The sequence below is a fragment of the Bombina bombina genome, chromosome 3, assembly GCF_027579735.1.
Source record: "Bombina bombina isolate aBomBom1 chromosome 3, aBomBom1.pri, whole genome shotgun sequence".
Lineage (NCBI taxonomy): Eukaryota > Metazoa > Chordata > Amphibia > Anura > Bombinatoridae > Bombina > Bombina bombina.
Genome location: NC_069501.1, coordinates 385,522,182 through 385,541,216, shown reverse-complemented (window position 1 = coordinate 385,541,216; position 19,035 = coordinate 385,522,182).

Here is a 19,035-nt window from a genome sequence, read left to right as displayed (position 1 = left end):
ATACTAAATCTAAACGTTTAAATAAGGTTTTTAAATCTCCTGTAGTTATTCCAGAAGTTTTTCCTGTCCCTGATGCTATTTCTGAAGTAATCTCCAGGGAATGGAATAATTTGGGTAATTCATTTACTCCTTCTAAACGTTTTAAGCAATTATATCCTGTGCCGTCTGACAGATTAGAATTTTGGGACAAAATCCCTAAGGTTGATGGGGCTGTCTCTACTCTTGCTAAACGTACTACTATTCCTACGGCAGATAGTACTTCCTTTAAGGATCCTTTAGATAGGAAGATTGAATCCTTTCTAAGAAAAGCTTACTTATGTTCAGGTAATCTTCTTAGACCTGCTATATCTTTAGCGGATGTGGCTGCATCTTCAACTTTTTGGTTAGAAGCTTTAGCGCAACAAGTAACAGATCATAACTCTCATAGCATTGTTAATCTTCTTCAACATGCTAATAACTTTATTTGTGATGCCATCTTTGATATCATTAGAGTTGATGTCAGGTATATGTCTCTAGCTATTCTAGCTAGAAGAGCTTTATGGCTTAAAACTTGGAATGCTGATATGTCTTCTAAGTCAACTTTGCTTTCCCTTTCTTCCCAGGGTAATAAATTATTTGGTTCTCAGTTGGATTCTATTATCTCAACTGTTACTGGAGGGAAAGGAACTTTTTTACCACAGGATAGAAAATCTAAAGGTAAATTTAGGTCTAATAATCGTTTTCGTTCCTTTCGTCACAATAAGGAACAAAAGCCTGATCCTTCGCCCTCAGGAGCGGTATCAGTTTGGAAACCATCTCCAGTCTGGAATAAGTCCAAGCCTTTTAGAAAACCAAAACCAGCTCCCAAGTCCACATGAAGGTGCGGCCCTCATTCCAGCCCAGCTGGTAGGGGGCAGATTACGTTTTTTCAAACAAATTTGGATCAATTCAATTCACAATCTTTGGATTCAAAACATTGTTTCAGAAGGGTACAGAATTGGCTTCAAGATAAGGCCTCCTGCAAAGAGATTTTTTCTTTCCCGTGTCCCAGTAAATCCAGCAAAGGCTCAAGCATTTCTGATATGTGTTTCAGATCTAGAGTTGGCTGGAGTAATTATGCCAGTTCCAGTTCTGGAACAGGGGCTGGGGTTTTATTCAAATCTCTTCATTGTACCAAAGAAGGAGAATTCCTTCAGACCAGTTCTGGATCTAAAAATATTGAATCGTTATGTAAGGATACCAACATTCAAGATGGTAACTATAAGGACTATTCTGCCTTTTGTTCAGCAAGGGCATTATATGTCCACAATAGATTTACAGGATGCATATCTGCATATTCCGATTCATCCAGATCACTATCAGTTTCTGAGATTCTCTTTCCTAGACAAGCATTACCAGTTTGTGGCTCTGCCGTTTGGCCTAGCAACAGCTCCAAGGATTTTTACAAAAGTTCTCGGTGCCCTTCTGTCTGTAATCAGAGAACAGGGTATTGTGGTATTTCCTTATTTGGACGATATCTTGGTACTTGCTCAGTCTTCACATTTAGCAGAATCTCATACGAATCGACTTGTGTTTTTTCTTCAAGATCATGGTTGGAGGATCAATTTACCGAAAAGTTCATTGATTCCTCAAACAAGGGTTACCTTTTTAGGTTTCCAGATAGATTCAGTGTCCATGACTCTGTCTCTGACAGACAAGAGACGTCTAAAATTGATCTCAGCTTGTCGAAACCTTCAATCACAATCATTCCCTTCGGTAGCCTTATGCATGGAAATTCTAGGTCTTATGACTGCTGCATCGGATGCGATCCCCTTTGCTCGTTTTCACATGCGACCTCTTCAGCTCTGTATGCTGAACCAGTGGTGCAGGGATTACACAAAGATATCTCAATTAATATCTTTAAAACTGATTGTACGACACTCTCTGACGTGGTGGACAGATCACCATTGTTTAGTTCAGGGGGCTTCTTTTGTTCTTCCGACCTGGACTGTAATTTCAACAGATGCAAGTCTGACAGGTTGGGGAGCTGTTTGGGGGTCTCTGACAGCACAAGGGGTTTGGGAATCTCAGGAGGTGAGATTACCAATCAATATTTTGGAACTCCGTGCAATTTTCAGAGCTCTTCAGTCTTGGCCTCTTCTAAAGAGAGAATCGTTCATTTGTTTTCAGACAGACAATGTCACAACTGTGGCATACATCAATCATCAAGGAGGGACTCACAGTCCTCTGGCCATGAAAGAAGTATCTCGAATTCTGGTATGGGCGGAATCCAGCTCCTGTCTAGTTTCTGCGGTTCATATCCCAGGTATAGACAATTGGGAAGCGGATTATCTCAGTCGCCAAACGTTACATCCGGGCGAATGGTCCCTTCACCCAGAGGTATTTCTTCAGATTGTTCAAATATGGGGTCTTCCAGAAATAGATCTGATGGCCTCTCATCTAAACAAGAAACTTCCCAGGTATCTGTCCAGATCCAGGGATCCTCAAGCGGAAGCAGTGGATGCATTGTTACTTCCTTGGAAGTATCATCCTGCCTATATCTTTCCGCCTCTAGTTCTTCTTCCAAGAGTAATCTCCAAGATTCTGAAGGAATGCTCGTTTGTTCTGCTGGTAGCTCCAGCGTGGCCTCACAGGTTTTGGTATGCGGATCTTGTCCGGATGGCCTCTTGCCAACCATGGACTCTTCCGTTAAGACCAGACCTTCTGTCGCAAGGTCCTTTTTTCCATCAGGATCTCAAATCCTTAAATTTAAAGGTATGGAGATTGAACGCTTGATTCTTAGTCAAAGAGGTTTCTCTGACTCTGTGATTAATACTATGTTACAGGCTCGTAAATCCGTATCTAGGGAGATATATTATAGAGTCTGGAAGACTTATATTTCTTGGTGTCTTTCTCATCATTTTTCCTGGCATTCTTTTAGAATTCCGAGAATTTTACAGTTCCTTCAGGATGGTTTGGATAAAGGTTTGTCTGCAAGTTCCTTGAAAGGACAAATCTCTGCTCTTTCTGTTCTTTTTCACAGAAAGATTGCTAATCTTCCTGATATTCATTGTTTTGTACAAGCTTTGGTTCGTATAAAACCTGTCATTAAGTCAATTTCTCCTCCTTGGAGTTTGAATTTGGTTCTGGGGGCTCTTCAAGCTCCTCCGTTTGAACCTATGCATTCATTGGACATTAAATTACTTTCTTGGAAAGTTTTGTTCCTTTTGGCCATCTCTTCTGCCAGAAGAGTTTCTGAATTATCTGCTCTTTCTTGTGAGTCTCCTTTTCTGATTTTTCAGCAGGATAAGGCGGTGTTGCGAACTTCTTTTGAATTTTTACCTAAGGTTGTGAATTCTAACAACATTAGTAGAGAAATTGTGGTTCCTTCATTATGTCCTAATCCTAAGAATTCTAAGGAGAAATCATTGCATTCTTTGGATGTAGTTAGAGCTTTGAAATATTATGTTGAAGCTACTAAGAATTTCCGAAAGACTTCTAGTCTATTTGTTATCTTTTCCGGTTCTAGGAAAGGTCAGAAGGCCTCTGCCATTTCTTTGGCATCTTGGTTGAAATCTTTAATTCATCATGCTTATGTCGAGTCGGGTAAAACTCCGCCTCAAAGGATTACAGCTCATTCTACTAGGTCAGTTTCTACTTCCTGGGCATTTAGGAATGAAGCTTCGGTTGATCAGATTTGCAAAGCAGCAACTTGGTCTTCTTTGCATACTTTTACTAAATTCTACCATTTTGATGTGTTTTCTTCTTCTGAAGCAGTTTTTGGTAGAAAAGTACTTCAGGCAGCTATTTCAGTTTGATTCTTCTGCTTATAATTTCAGTTTTTTTCATTATAAGATTTAAACTTTAGTTTGGGTGTGGATTATTTTCAGCGGAATTGGCTGTCTTTATTTTATCCCTCCCTCTCTAGTGACTCTTGCGTGGAAGATCCACATCTTGGGTAGTCATTATCCCATACGTCACTAGCTCATGGACTCTTGCTAATTACATGAAAGAAAACATAATTTATGTAAGAACTTACCTGATAAATTCATTTCTTTCATATTAGCAAGAGTCCATGAGGCCCACCCTTTTTGTGGTGGTTATGATTTTTTTGTATAAAGCACAATTATTCCAATTCCTTTTTTATGCTTTTGCACTTTTTTCTTATCACCCCACTTCTTGGCTATGCGTTAAACTGATTTGTGGGTGTGGTGAGGGGTGTATTTATAGGCATTTTGAGGTTTGGGAAACTTTGCCCCTCCTGGTAGGAATGTATATCCCATACGTCACTAGCTCATGGACTCTTGCTAATATGAAAGAAATTAATTTATCAGGTAAGTTCTTACATAAATTATGTTTTTTCAACTTTAGAAAAAATGTTATTGACACAGGATCGGTTATACGATCCGTTGTAAACTTTTATTGTTTTCCTTAACAGGGGAGTTAGAGCGCGCATTTATTTTCTACTGCGCCATTCCTGTGGGAGGTCATGTGACCCGCTTCACCGCTTGCAGTTTCTAAAGAGGAGCGGCATCTTTTTCTCTGCTGACATCTCCTAGGAGTTGTATACAGGAGATTTATATGCCGTGTCTAGCCTTTTTAAGTGATTGGTTAGTCACATTAGTTAGAATGCTGAGGTCCCTGAGTTTTCTTACTGCGGTGGATAAAAAACTGAGAATACGATATCCTCGCTCTGCTAGAGACTTCTTAAAGTGACAGTAGCAGGATTTAATGTTTAAAATTTATTTTTTATTTAAACCTATGTAACAGCTTAATAAGCATACTATTGATGTTTTTTTCTGATGAGAATAGCATGGTTTTTCTTCTCATCCCTGTCTTATTGAATTTGTTATAAATTCTTTGCTAGCCTAATAGTAACTCTGTTGCCTGGGATAGGTTAGAGATTTGAACCACTTAAGAGCTATATATTTTGAGATATGATACTTATCCATGATATATATTAAAGAGTTATCATTTATTTATGTGGGGCTTATGTTCAGTTTGGACAAAAGCCTGTTCCTATCCTATGTTCAAAATTAAGGCTCTGGAGGAACTATTGTGGTTCTATAAGATCTATCCATCACATTTAGATCTTTTTGAGATTAAAATATTTATGTTTCTGTGCTGTATGTTTAGCAACAGTGATTGGATAGTACAGATAGATGTTGCCCTATGAGCCCTATGTCTCCCAGGATGATACTGTTCTGGCTATGCCACAGTTTCTCCTTAAATGTCCCAAGCTTCTATGGTGTAACAGAGGCTTGGTCTGTTTTTTACTTCCCATAGGGAAAATGCAAGACGACATTTAAAGTTCAGATAGTAAGGTTTTTACTCCACTTTCTGCTACGCAGGTTTTTTCTCTCTCCTCAGTCTGGTGAGGAAAATTCACTGGTAATTTCTGAGGGTGAAATCTCAGATTTGGACAGTATAATTCTTTCTTCTGATGCTGAAGTAATCTCCTTCAGATGTATGCTTGCACACCTCATGTACTGTTAAAGGAGGTTTTTGCCACTTGGAAGACATTGATTCCCTGTCATTGTCAACCTTTGAAAGTTTTGTGAACTTTATCATTTCTATGATGTTCCTATGCGGAGGTGTTTTCTAGATGTTTTTACAGGAATAGGAGAAGCTAGGGATACAATTCTCCCTGTCTCCTGTCCTTTAAATGATTTTCCTGTCGCTGACTCCATTAAAATGCATGGTGCCTTAAGTAGAAGGGAGCTTTCTACTATGGCTCAGAGAACTTTGATCCCTATGGAGGGCAGCTGCTCCTTTACGGATCCATGAAAACAAGCTGGAGGTTTAATTGTGCATTTAGAGCAATGCCTTGTCTTATTAGACTTGCTGTGCTAGACAGTCGGGCTTGTGGCTAAAATCTTAGAAATCAGCTGAGAAGCTTACCTGCGGCTTAGTGGTGCAGCCTAGGCTTTCTAGTTCTGCAGTTGCAGGTTCTTATTTCATGTTTCCTCCTAATCCAAGCTTCTGTCGTTTCTTTTCAAGGATGAGACCTTGTTAGGACTTGGTCTGGCAGAATTATCCTCTGACTTTACGGGGGAAATACCACACGTCAAGAGAGTACACTAAAGGAAAGTTTTCCTTTTCCTATTTCTGCAGGTTCAGTCATTTCTTTGGGAAGCCAACCAAACTTAGTCCATTCTAAGATTCCTCCCGGGGGTAGATTTCTCCTTCTGGAGTATCTGCAATTCAGGTATGATGAGAAGCATTCATTGAACTGGGTTCAGGACCTTTTCTGGGAGTGATAGTCCCAGTCCCAGGCTGGGAACGGGATCTAGGTATTTACCTCAAGTTTCTCAGGTTCTGCCCTTCAAAGTACTATCCATTCTCTTTTGCTGCACGTGGGCATTTTCATAATAAACATAAACCTGAAGGATGTGTATTTATTGTTCCCATGATCGGGATCTTCTCAAATCTCAAAGTTTCGTCTTCTTATAATTTTTTTTAGGTTTTGGGGTATTACAAGTGCGCTTACTGGGCAATATATGGTTCAGGTGTCATCCTACCTTCGAGCAAACTCTATTTCGGGAGATCTTGTCCAATCTACTTTCCCATGGATGGGAAATGAATCTGGAGCAGAGTTCCCTTGTTCCATCCACAAGGGTGATTTTTGGGGGGCCTTAATAGATTCTCTATCTAGGAGAAGATTCTATCAGAAGTCAGCTAATCAAGGATTTATTCATTTTCCTCTCTCTGCTGTCTACTGTCCGGCCAACAGCAAGCTCTAATGGTCTGGTTGATAGCTTAACCATCTTTCACCTAGCGGGTTGAGATTTTGAATCTAGCTGCAGTTGATTTTCCCTTCACTTTTCAGTGACTCTATGTATGGAGGGAATTGGTCTGATGGTTTCCATGGACATCATTCCCTTTTTGCATTCCATACAATGGAGATTATTTGGATCTGTCTCAGGAGATAGATCTAGATCAATCATCAAGAGACTTTCTCCCATGGTGGTTCTTCAGGAGTATCTGTCTCAGGGCGCATGCTTCTGGAAACATTCCTGGGTGATGTGACCATGGACACCAGCCTGCTGGCCTGGGAAGCAGTCTGGGACTTATTTAAGGCATGGAAGTGTCTGTTTTCCTCTTTAACATCTTGGAGTTGAAAGAGATTCGCAATGTTCTGATGGCTTGGCCTCAGTCTTGGTTCCAGTCAGACTAGGTCACCTCAGTGGCTTACATCAGTGGCCCTGCTGTCTAAGGCACTGGACTAAACCTCCAATCTCCTTGGAGGCGTGGGTTCGGATCCCACCACTCCAGAATCCATTTAACCTATGTGGTGTATGGACATTATTTAATCCAGAGGAACTCAGAGTTCCTTAGTCATAGGAGGTGACTTCGATTGTCTGTGGGCGGAAGCTCATGATTGCTGTTTGTCATCCACTTTCCAGGTGTGGACAACTGGGAAAAGGATTTCTGAACACACAGATATTTCATCTGGAGAGTGGGACTCTCCATCCGGAGGTGTTCTCCAGGTAAACCCTCAAATGGGGGGTTTGCAGAGTTGGCTTTTGAGGGCGTTTTGGCAGAACGCCAAGCTTCCAGGATACGGTTCAAGGTCTAGTGATCTGCAGACCGTTCTAATAGATGTTCTGGTGGCTTTTCCTGGGATTTCAATCTCGCATCCCTGTTTACTTCCCCAAAGGCATCTGTTTCCAATTGGAAGCCTTCCTCAATTTGGAATAAATCCAAGCCATTTAAGAGATCAAAGCCAGCCCCCAAGTCGCATGAAGGTGCGGCCCTCATTCCAGCTCAGCTGGTAGGGGGCAGATTAAAAATTTTCAAAGATGTTTGGATCAATTAGGTCCAAAATCATTGGATTCAGAGTATTGTCTCTAAGGGATACAGAATAGGATTCAGAGTAAGACCGCCTGTGAGAAGATTTTTTCTCTCACGCATTCCAGCGAACCCAGTAAAGGCTCAGGCTTTCCTGAAATGTGTTTCAGACCTGGAGTTATCAGGGGTAATCATTCCAGTTCCGTTTCAGGAACAGGGTCTGGGGTTTTATTCAAATCTATTAATTGTCCCAAACAAAGAAAATTCATTCAGACCAGTTTTGGATCTAAAGATTTTGAATCAATATGTAAGAGTACCAGCTTTCAAGATGGTGACTATAAGGACTATTCTATTCAGGTCTATGATTAAGGCTAACTATCTAGCCGAAACGTGTAAGACCGACTGGCAGCCGATGGTCTCAGCGTTTCCATCATCTTTGCTTTTTATATTTACTATTTTTTTTATTTTTTTTATTTTTATTGAGGTTGTTTTGAAAACAAACAATTATTAATTGTCAATACATAATAAAAAGGAGAATAAATTGTTACAGAGTAAGCTGCCAAAACAAGATCGCATAGGTATATAAAACAGTTAAATGACAAATTACCCATTAGATATAAGCAATAAACTCTGTTCATGTCAGGGTATTGACTATTACAATCCTGTCCCTTTAATTCTGAATCCTCTTTTCCTATTTAAGGCCCCTCCTCTCTATGCTCCTCGCTTGGTAATTTGAATCAGTTACTTTATGTGACTCCTCTCTGAAGACACCTAGCCCTTTCCTCAATCTGTGGGGATTTCTTACTTGTTGCTTTGAAACTTTGCAGCCTACATTAATCCTTCATTGCTGTGTGCCGGTGTGCCTATTCTATTACTTGCAGTTTCTTAGGAACCAAAGGAGCTGCTTTCAATTCCCTAACTGTTACACCGGGTGGCTGTGACGTCACACCCGGCATCTCAGCGTGTCTGCAGCGCGTGTACCGCGCTGTGTCCTTTCTACAAACAAGCATTCAGGATACCGTAAGGTTTTCATCTGGCTCTGACTTAGCCTTCCAAATAACCATCAGGAATTGGTCTGTATATTTCATTACTCTATTTGGATATCATTATGTCTCTCAAGTAAGCAAACTACTTAAGCACTGTATTCAATGACTGTTACTATCACTAAAATGCAGGATTAACTTCAACTGCCTGTTACATTGCCTACTCTGTTTGAACTGCTGCTTGATTAACATCATTTGCTGTGACCACCTTGAACCTAACTAAGTGACTCATCGTTTGTTACTATCCTATCCTTGCATAATCTATATCTGATAACATAATCCAAAATATCATTCTAACTACATATGATATTCCCTGAAGTGCTGAATTCCTAACAAATACATTTTGGCCTAATTACAATATCTCTTTGAACTACATCTGTTTGTATTACATTCCATTTCACTTCCTGTCTTCTTTGTATATGTGTCAGCTATATCATTTAATCACTAAGTAATTAGTTGATTAACTACCTACTCTATCTATAGATACTCCTCCTATCTGTTGAAATACAGGCATCCTGTAACCTGGTTGCGTGACAGCTCCGTTTTCACTCTGTACCCTGCAGTAGTGACCCTCAGTTCAATGAGCAAAACCGGATTCCTGTAAGTTAAATCTGTGTGAATCCAAGGTTTGGTGTGAGGCTGAGTGGTCCTACTATAGCGGATACTAGGTACTTAAACTTATTTACCACCTGTTCTACCACATAACTTTACAGAACATAACAGTTCAAACAGTACACCTACTATAAGATATAAGCGGTCACTTGTAGACCGCAAAGATGCTGTAGCATAATATATAGCAGGTAAGCAGTGATGTGACAGGGCCACTCGTGGACCCCTGGTGGAGAACATCTATTTTATATATATTTTTTTTAAAACTATAGTTAGGATATATTTTAATAAGGCTTACAAGAAAATAATTTCGAGGAATAGCAAAAGTTGAAATATTTGAACAACAAGGTAAGTTTAGAATATTTGGTATAAGCTAAGTGAAAAGTATGTAGCAATATATGCTAATCAAAGAAAGGAGTACTGGATGCTCCGGTTAAAACTTAGCGAAATTTTATTTATTCATCTTTAAAAACGATACATGGAGAGACAAGAAGACACAATTGCAGGCGCAGCACTAGGGCTTACGCGTTTCGGCTATAGAGCCTTAGTCATAGCATACAGGTGCTGGGCCTGACAGGTGCATTTAACACCTTAGGTTGATTCTTATTGGTTAAAAAAATTTTAAAAGAGAAAACAACCCGCCCGCTTTTGGAAGTGTCATGATTACTATATGTAAAAAAAACTGATACCAAAACAAAGAGATACATTTTAAATTAGAAAGAAGAGACATGTTATACACAGATAGTATTAAACTAATAATGTATAATGCTGGAGAGTGGAATATGTCTGGACATAAGTAGTGTAAAAACGGACATTAAATGAAAAAGGCACAATGTTATCTTAAAGTGCCGGTGCTTGTAGTATGGATATAATCAATAGCAAATAATACAGTGTACATATCCGGAGCTATATACTTGGTACCTATAGATTAGGTAATTTAAAGACCTAAAACCAAGAAAAAGGAAAATGCAAGAAAAAATACACAGATATGCTATATATGAACATGACAACGATGTCGTATGTACAGAAATGGACAATAATAACAGTATATATTTGATTCTAAACTGATGGACTGAAGGAATGAAGAAATATAAAAATAAATAATAATAATAAAGATGGTAAACATTGGGAAAACCCTATAGGTTAAATATAAGCAATGAACTGTGTATGCAGAATAAATAAAGGGATACAGAGGAACTATGTCCCATTGGGACTATGATTGGGGTCTACGTCTAACTATTTGTAGATATAAGTGTTAAAGAAAAGAGGCCCTAGGTGTGAGAAAGGGTCTAAGGTTAAGAAATTAAGTCCAGGGAAGATAACAAAAGACTGGTAATTATTCCCAGTAATTTATTAGATCATACCTGGAGTTAAGTCCTTTGGGTATTCTGGTGTCCAGTTTGAACATCCAGAATGCCTCTCTTTTAGCCAGTAGTTGGCTGATGTTGCCGCCTCTGCTAGGCAGAACTACTTTTTCAATGATACACCATCTGAATGAACTAAGATCATTATTAGGTTTTCCATTGAAATGAAGCACCAATGGTGTGGTTGCTTTACCTATATTAAAGGATGACAAATGTTCTCTGAGTCTTGAATTCATATCTCTGGAGGTAAGTCCTACATATTGCAGATGACATTGAGTGCAAGAGATAAGGTATATTACATTGCTGGCTGTGCAATTGAGGCAAGACTTAATCTCAAAAGTTTGACTAGTAGTATAAGACGTGAAGTCTTTAGTGACCTGGACAAAGTCACAGGGTTTACAGCGTCTACTGCCACACTTGTACATCCCGCAGTGCCTCAACCACGAGCTTTGGTTGGTCTCAGTTTTTTTGAGCTCGGTAGGTGCTAAAATGCCTCCCAGGGTGCTGCTTTTCCTATAGGAGCATCTCAGACCTTAATCTACTGTGTTTACCAATTTGTCATCGGCAGCAAGTAGGGCAAAGTGTTTTTTTACTATGTTGCATATTTTGTTGTACTGAGCACTGAATTGCGTGACAAAGTACACTCCATGAGGAGATTTTGAAGGAACACTAGTTGGTTTGTCTTGTAATAGAATCTTCCTGTCGGTTTGTTCAAGGGACCTTTTTGCCCTTGAGATATCATGTAAGGGGTAACCTCTCTCACGCAGTCTTTCTGACAGAATGTCTGCTTCCTTGTTGTAGGTAGATCTATCTGAACAGTTTCTCTTAAGTCTAGTGAATTGTCCTTTTGCGACAGCGAATCTCATTTGTTTAGGATGGCTGCTGTTGCCATGCAACAGGGTATTGCCTGAGATGGGCTTGCGATAGACACTCATAGAGACGCCACTGGCATGTGTACCTGTTAAGGTGAGATCTAAATAGTTAATACGTGTGCTGTGTGACTCAAAGGTGAACTTTAAATTTAAATCATTGGAATTTAGAAATTCTAAGAAGGATAGCACATCTGTCTGTTTGCCTGACCATACCAGGAGGAGGTCATCAATGTACCTCCTGTAAAATTTGATGTCATTTTTATAAGGATTGTCATCTCCAAAGATGCGGCACAGCTCCCACCAACCTAAATATAAGTTGGCATACGAGGGAGCAAATTTGGCTCCCATGGCTGTGCCGCATCTCTGGAGATAGAAATCCCCATCAAATTTGAAAAAATTGTGTGTCAAGAGGAACTCAATTACTGTGATGACATAGGTCTTGAACTCAGAGGAATAGTTGCTGTGACTCTGGAGGAAATAGGAAACAGCTTGCAGGCCCTTCATATGAGGTATAGAAGAGTAGAGGGCAACTGCATCTATAGTTAACCACATGTATTCCTCTTTCCATTCAAAAGACTCCAGAATGTTAATTATGTGCTTAGTGTCACGAACATACGATACCAAGGACAGGACCATGGGCTGCAAGATGGAATCGACCCACTGCGAGAGGTGCTCCAAAAGAGAGTCTATCCCACTCACAATGGGTCGGCCTTGAACATTGACAATACTTTTGTGAACTTTCGGAAAAAGGTGGAAACAGGGAGTCCTGGGATATTGTACATCTAAATAATTGACAGTCTTGTCATCCAAGAATCCCTGTTCCCTACCATCATCCAGAATATGTTTCAATTGAGATTGATAGAGATTGGTAGGGTCTCTACGTAATTTTTCATAATCGTCTGTGTTATGTAGTTGGCGTTTGGCCTCTGCAATGTAATCATTCCTGTTCATTACAACTACCGCCCCGCCTTTATCAGCGGGGCGTATCACTATCTGGTTATTGCCCCTGAGTTGGGCTAATGCATCTTTCTGTTTAAGTGTGAGATTTTGTTTGACTCTTTTGGTTTCTTTTTGGAGCTTGATTAGGTCTAATTCAATCCTGTGCTGATAAGTCTCCAGTATTTGCCCTCTACTCATTATAGGGTAAAATTTTGATTTTTCTATAAATGTGGTGCCCATATTGGTTGAACTTGTATCTGTAGAGGACTCTGTGGCTAGAGACTGTAGAGTGACTATATCACACATTTCTGAAAAATCACTAATGTTATTAGGAATAGAGGTCATGGGTGCAGGTTGTTCATTTTGTACAGTGTTTGTACTACTGAAATGTTTTTTCAGGGTCAGGCTCCTGATTAGGTGATTTACATCAATGAGTGTTTGAAAAAGGTTAAAATTACTTGTGGGTGAAAAACCTAATCCTAAAGCTAAAACAGAAAACTGTTGTGATGTTAAGTTCACAGATGAAAGATTAATGACATTGGTTTTCATTTGTATTTGCTCAATGGTTTGTTCCCCCTGCGTGGATATCTGCCCTGACCCGTTTTGGTCTGCCCTCCACTGTGTATTTGATCCAGGGCCTGTGGAAAAACCTGTTCTAGATCATTGGAGGTCAAGCTTGTATTGGTTATGTTCACGGTAGGGGGAGCAATGGGCATATGTGAAGTGGTAGGTTGACTAATGGTGTGTTCCTGTGAGTGTAACTCTTTTTGTCTTACTACTGGTATATTCTCTAGGACAGGAGTATATGTGTGCATACAGGCCCAGCACCTGTATGCTATGACTAAGGCTCTATAGCCGAAACGCGTAAGCCCTAGTGCTGCGCCTGCAATTGTGTCTTCTTGTCTCTCCATGTATCGTTTTTAAAGATGAATAAATAAAATTTCGCTAAGTTTTAACCGGAGCATCCAGTACTCCTTTCTTTGATGTACTATTTCCAGACCTCTGGATTGCTGCCGACTAGAGCCGCACTTGTCCCACTTTGCGATTGCCCTATTCCCCACGCTACCGCTGCTACACTTTGGATTCCCTGGATTTCCTGGATCCCTCTGACGTATCACATTCAAAGTGATACAGAGGTGGATGCCGACTGAGACGTTGCTCCCGGCTACACGCACAGATTAGGAACCAGCCACACGCCGCACAGCGGCTTTGTCACAAACCGTTCAGCACCGAATTTGCCGACAGATGATCGTTTCTAGTGAGCTGTGGAACCACCGGATCTAGGTGAGTCTGACGTTAAGCCAGTGTTCCCATTGCCTCCTACGACCTGTATATATGTGCTAGTGCTGAACCTTACCCACATTCATGGGGTGTTTATAAAGTGACTTTGCTGATTTGAACTATTGGGGAACTTGGGTCCAGTCGCAAAGTGCAAATACTGTTTGCTCCAAGTAACATTATCTCAGTGTGGGCCACCTGACCGTTTCCCTCCTACTGTTTACATTGTGCTCTCTCAGGTACTACTGGAGGTACCTTTTGGATACAGTAGGTGGTCTTTCACATTATTGGGACAGTCTGTGGGCTCTATTTCTTATTACTATTCAACATGGAGGACAGTTTGTCTAATATTAATCAAGCTCATACCAACAGAGATTTCTTTTCATTGATGCCTGCCACGGCCAGGAGTAATGACAAGTCGGATTATGAACAGATTTTTTCTGATAGTAAAGAGGTCCTTTCACTTAGCTCCCTTTTCGAATTAATGGAAAACTTGCTCCTAAAAGAATGCAAGGTACAATGGGATGTGTGGGCCTTCGACAAGTATATGCAAGAAGGTATGATACCCAGAGGCCTAAGACTTTACAAATTTCCCTCCTTTGACGTGGACGCTACTGACAAAGAGTTTGTTAAAGAATGGAATGAGGTCCTTTCCGAATGCTCTTCCAGACTAATGATTATGCTGAGGAGTTACAAATCTAAACAACTGGACACAATCAAAAAAGATATCACAGACTTACAAATAGAAATGGACAAACGTATCTCTGATCCTCAATTTGCTAAATTTGATTCTATTCTTAGGGGCATGGTAGCAAGAGGGAAAAGCCTAATAATGGAAAATAAACACTCCAAATTTTTAAGGGATCGCTCTGATTATCAGAGCAACTCTGTATATATTTGGAATCGCAAACAGAGAGGGGAATATAGACGAAATCAATTCCCCTCAGGTACACGGAGGGGCAGTAGAGGACGTAGAAGACACAGATCCAACTCTAGAAATGTTTCTTTCTCAAGTAGTGATAACGAATGTTCCTCTGATGAGGGCAACAAACTCTCTATGTCCACTACTGCCCAACCTATGCCCATTGCTGCTCCTACTGTTCAGAATGTACCTTTCCTTCCTACAGGTATACTAAAGAACAAGCACACATATACTCCTGTCCTAGAGAATATACCAGTAGTAAGACAAAAAGAGTTACACTCACAGGAACACACCATTAGTCAACCTACCACTTCACATATGCCCATTGCTCCCCCTACCGTGAACATAACCAATACAAGCTTGACCTCCAATGATCTAGAACAGGTTTTTCCACAGGCCCTGGATCAAATACACAGTGGAGGGCAGACCAAAACGGGTCAGGGCAGATATCCACGCAGGGGGAACAAACCATTGAGCAAATACAAATGAAAACCAATGTCATTAATCTTTCATCTGTGAACTTAACATCACAACAGTTTTCTGTTTTAGCTTTAGGATTAGGTTTTTCACCCACAAGTAATTTTAACCTTTTTCAAACACTCATTGATGTAAATCGCCTAATCAGGAGCCTGACCCTGAAAAAACATTTCAGTAGTACAAACACTGTACAAAATGAACAACCTGCACCCATGACCTCTATTCCTAATAACATTAGTGATTTTTCAGAAATGTGTGATATAGTCACTCTACAGTCTCTAGCCACAGAGTCCTCTACAGATACAAGTTCAACCAATATGGGCACCACATTTATAGAAAAATCAAAATTTTACCCTATAATGAGTAGAGGGCAAATACTGGAGACTTATCAGCACAGGATTGAATTAGACCTAATCAAGCTCCAAAAAGAAACCAAAAGAGTCAAACAAAATCTCACACTTAAACAGAAAGATGCATTAGCCCAACTCAGGGGCAATAACCAGATAGTGATACGCCCCGCTGATAAAGGCGGGGCGGTAGTTGTAATGAACAGGAATGATTACATTGCAGAGGCCAAACGCCAACTACATAACACAGACGATTATGAAAAATTACGTAGAGACCCTACCAATCTCTATCAATCTCAATTGAAACATATTCTGGATGATGGTAGGGAACAGGGATTCTTGGATGACAAGACTGTCAATTATTTAGATGTACAATATCCCAGGACTCCCTGTTTCCACCTTTTTCCGAAAGTTCACAAAAGTATTGTCAATGTTCAAGGCCGACCCATTGTGAGTGGGATAGACTCTCTTTTGGAGCACCTCTCTCAGTGGGTCGATTCCATCTTGCAGCCCATGGTCCTGTCCTTGGTATCGTATGTTCGTGACACTAAGCACATAATTAACATTCTGGAGTCTTTTGAATGGAAAGAGGAATACATGTGGTTAACTATAGATGCAGTTGCCCTCTACTCTTCTATACCTCATATGAAGGGCCTGCAAGCTGTTTCCTATTTCCTCCAGAGTCACAGCAACTATTCCTCTGAGTTCAAGACCTATGTCATCACAGTAATTAAGTTCCTCTTGACACACAATTTTTTCAAATTTGATGGGGATTTCTATCTCCAGAGATGCGGCACAGCCATGGGAGCCAAATTTGCTCCCTCGTATGCCAACCTATATTTAGGTTGGTGGGAGCTGTGCCGCATCTTTGGAGATGACAATCCTTATAAAAATGACATCAAATTTTACAGGAGGTACATTGATGACCTCCTCCTGGTATGGTCAGGCAAACAGACAGATGTGCTATCCTTCTTAGAATTTCTAAATTCCAATGATTTAAATTTAAAGTTCACCTTTGAGTCACACAGCACACGTATTAACTATTTAGATCTCACCTTAACAGGTACACATGCCAGTGGCGTCTCTATGAGTGTCTATCGCAAGCCCATCTCAGGCAATACCCTGTTGCATGGCAACAGCAGCCATCCTAAACAAATGAGATTCGCTGTCGCGAAAGGACAATTCACTAGACTTAAGAGAAACTGTTCAGATAGATCTACCTACAACAAGGAAGCAGACATTCTGTCAGAAAGACTGCGTGAGAGAGGTTACCCCTTACATGATATCTCAAGGGCAAAAAGGTCCCTTGAACAAACCGACAGGAAGATTCTATTACAAGACAAACCAACTAGTGTTCCTTCAAAATCTCCTCATGGAGTGTACTTTGTCACGCAATTCAGTGCTCAGTACAACAAAATATGCAACATAGTAAAAAAAACACTTTGCCCTACTTGCTGCCGATGACAAATTGGTAAACACAGTAGATCAAGGTCTGAGATGCTCCTATAGGAAAAGCAGCACCCTGGGAGGCATTTTAGCACCTACCGAGCTCAAAAAAACTGAGACCAACCAAAGCTCGTGGTTGAGGCACTGCGGGATGTACAAGTGTGGCAGTAGACGCTGTAAACCCTGTGACTTTGTCCAGGTCACTAAAGACTTCACGTCTTATACTACTAGTCAAACTTTTGAGATTAAGTCTTGCCTCAATTGCACAGCCAGCAATGTAATATACCTTATCTCTTGCACTCAATGGCATCTGCAATATGTAGGACTTACCTCCAGAGATATGAATTCAAGACTCAGAGAACATTTGTCATCCTTTAATATAGGTAAAGCAACCACACCATTGGTGCTTCATTTCAATGGAAAACATAATAATGATCTTAGTTCATTCAGATGGTGTATCATTGAAAAAGTAGTTCTGCCTAGCAGAGGCGGCAACATCAGCCAACTACTGGCTAAAAGAGAGGCATTCTGGATGTTCAAACTGGACACCAGAATACCCAAAGGACTTAACTCCAGGTATGATCTAATAAATTACTGGGAATAATTACCAGTCTTTTGTTATCTTCCCTGGACTTAATTTCTTAACCTTAGACCCTTTCTCACACCTAGGGCCTCTTTTCTTTAACACTTATATCTACAAATAGTTAGACGTAGACCCCAATCATAGTCCCAATGGGACATAGTTCCTCTGTATCCCTTTATTTATTCTGCATACACAGTTCATTGCTTATATTTAACCTATAGGGTTTTCCCAATGTTTACCATCTTTATTATTATTATTTATTTTTATATTTCTTCATTCCTTCAGTCCATCAGTTTAGAATCAAATATATACTGTTGTCCATTTCTGTACATACGACATCGTTGTCATGTTCATATATAGCATATCTGTGTATTTTTTCTTGCATTTTCCTTTTTCTTGGTTTTAGGTCTTTAAATTACCTAATCTATAGGTACCAAGTATATAGCTCCGGATATGTACACTGTATTATTTGCTATTGATTATATCCATACTACAAGCACCGGCACTTTAAGATAACATTGTGCCTTTTTCATTTAATGTCCGTTTTTACACTACTTATGTCCAGACATATTCCACTCTCCAGCATTATACATTATTAGTTTAATACTATCTGTGTATAACATGTCTCTTCTTTCTAATTTAAAATGCTTTGTTTTGGTATCAGTTTTTTTTACATATAGTAATCATGACACTTCCAAAAGCGGGCGGGTTGTTTTCTCTTTTAAAAATTTTTTAACCAATAAGAATCAACCTAAGGTGTTAAATGCACCTGTCAGGCCCAGCACCTGTATGCTATGACTAAGGCTCTATAGCCGAAACGCGTAAGCCCTAGTGCTGCGCCTGCAATTGTGTCTTCTTGTCTCTCCATGTATCGTTTTTAAAGATGAATAAATAAAATTTCGCTAAGTTTTAACCGGAGCATCCAGTACTCCTTTCTTTGATGTACTATTTCCAGACCTCTGGATTGCTGCCGACTAGAGCCGCACTTGTCCCACTTTGCGATTGCCCTATTCCCCACGCTACCGCTGCTACACTTTGGATTCCCTGGATTTCCTGGATCCCTCTGACGTATCACATTCAAAGTGATACAGAGGTGGATGCCGACTGAGACGTTGCTCCCGGCTACACGCACAGATTAGGAACCAGCCACACGCCGCACAGCGGCTTTGTCACAAACCGTTCAGCAACGAATTTGCCGACAGATGATCGTTTCTAGTGAGCTGTGGAACCACCGGATCTAGGTGAGTCTGACGTTAAGCCAGTGTTCCCATTGCCTCCTACGACCTGTATATATGTGCTAGTGCTGAACCTTACCCACATTCATGGGGTGTTTATAAAGTGACTTTGCTGATTTGAACTATTGGGGAACTTGGGTCCAGTCGCAAAGTGCAAATACTGTTTGCTCC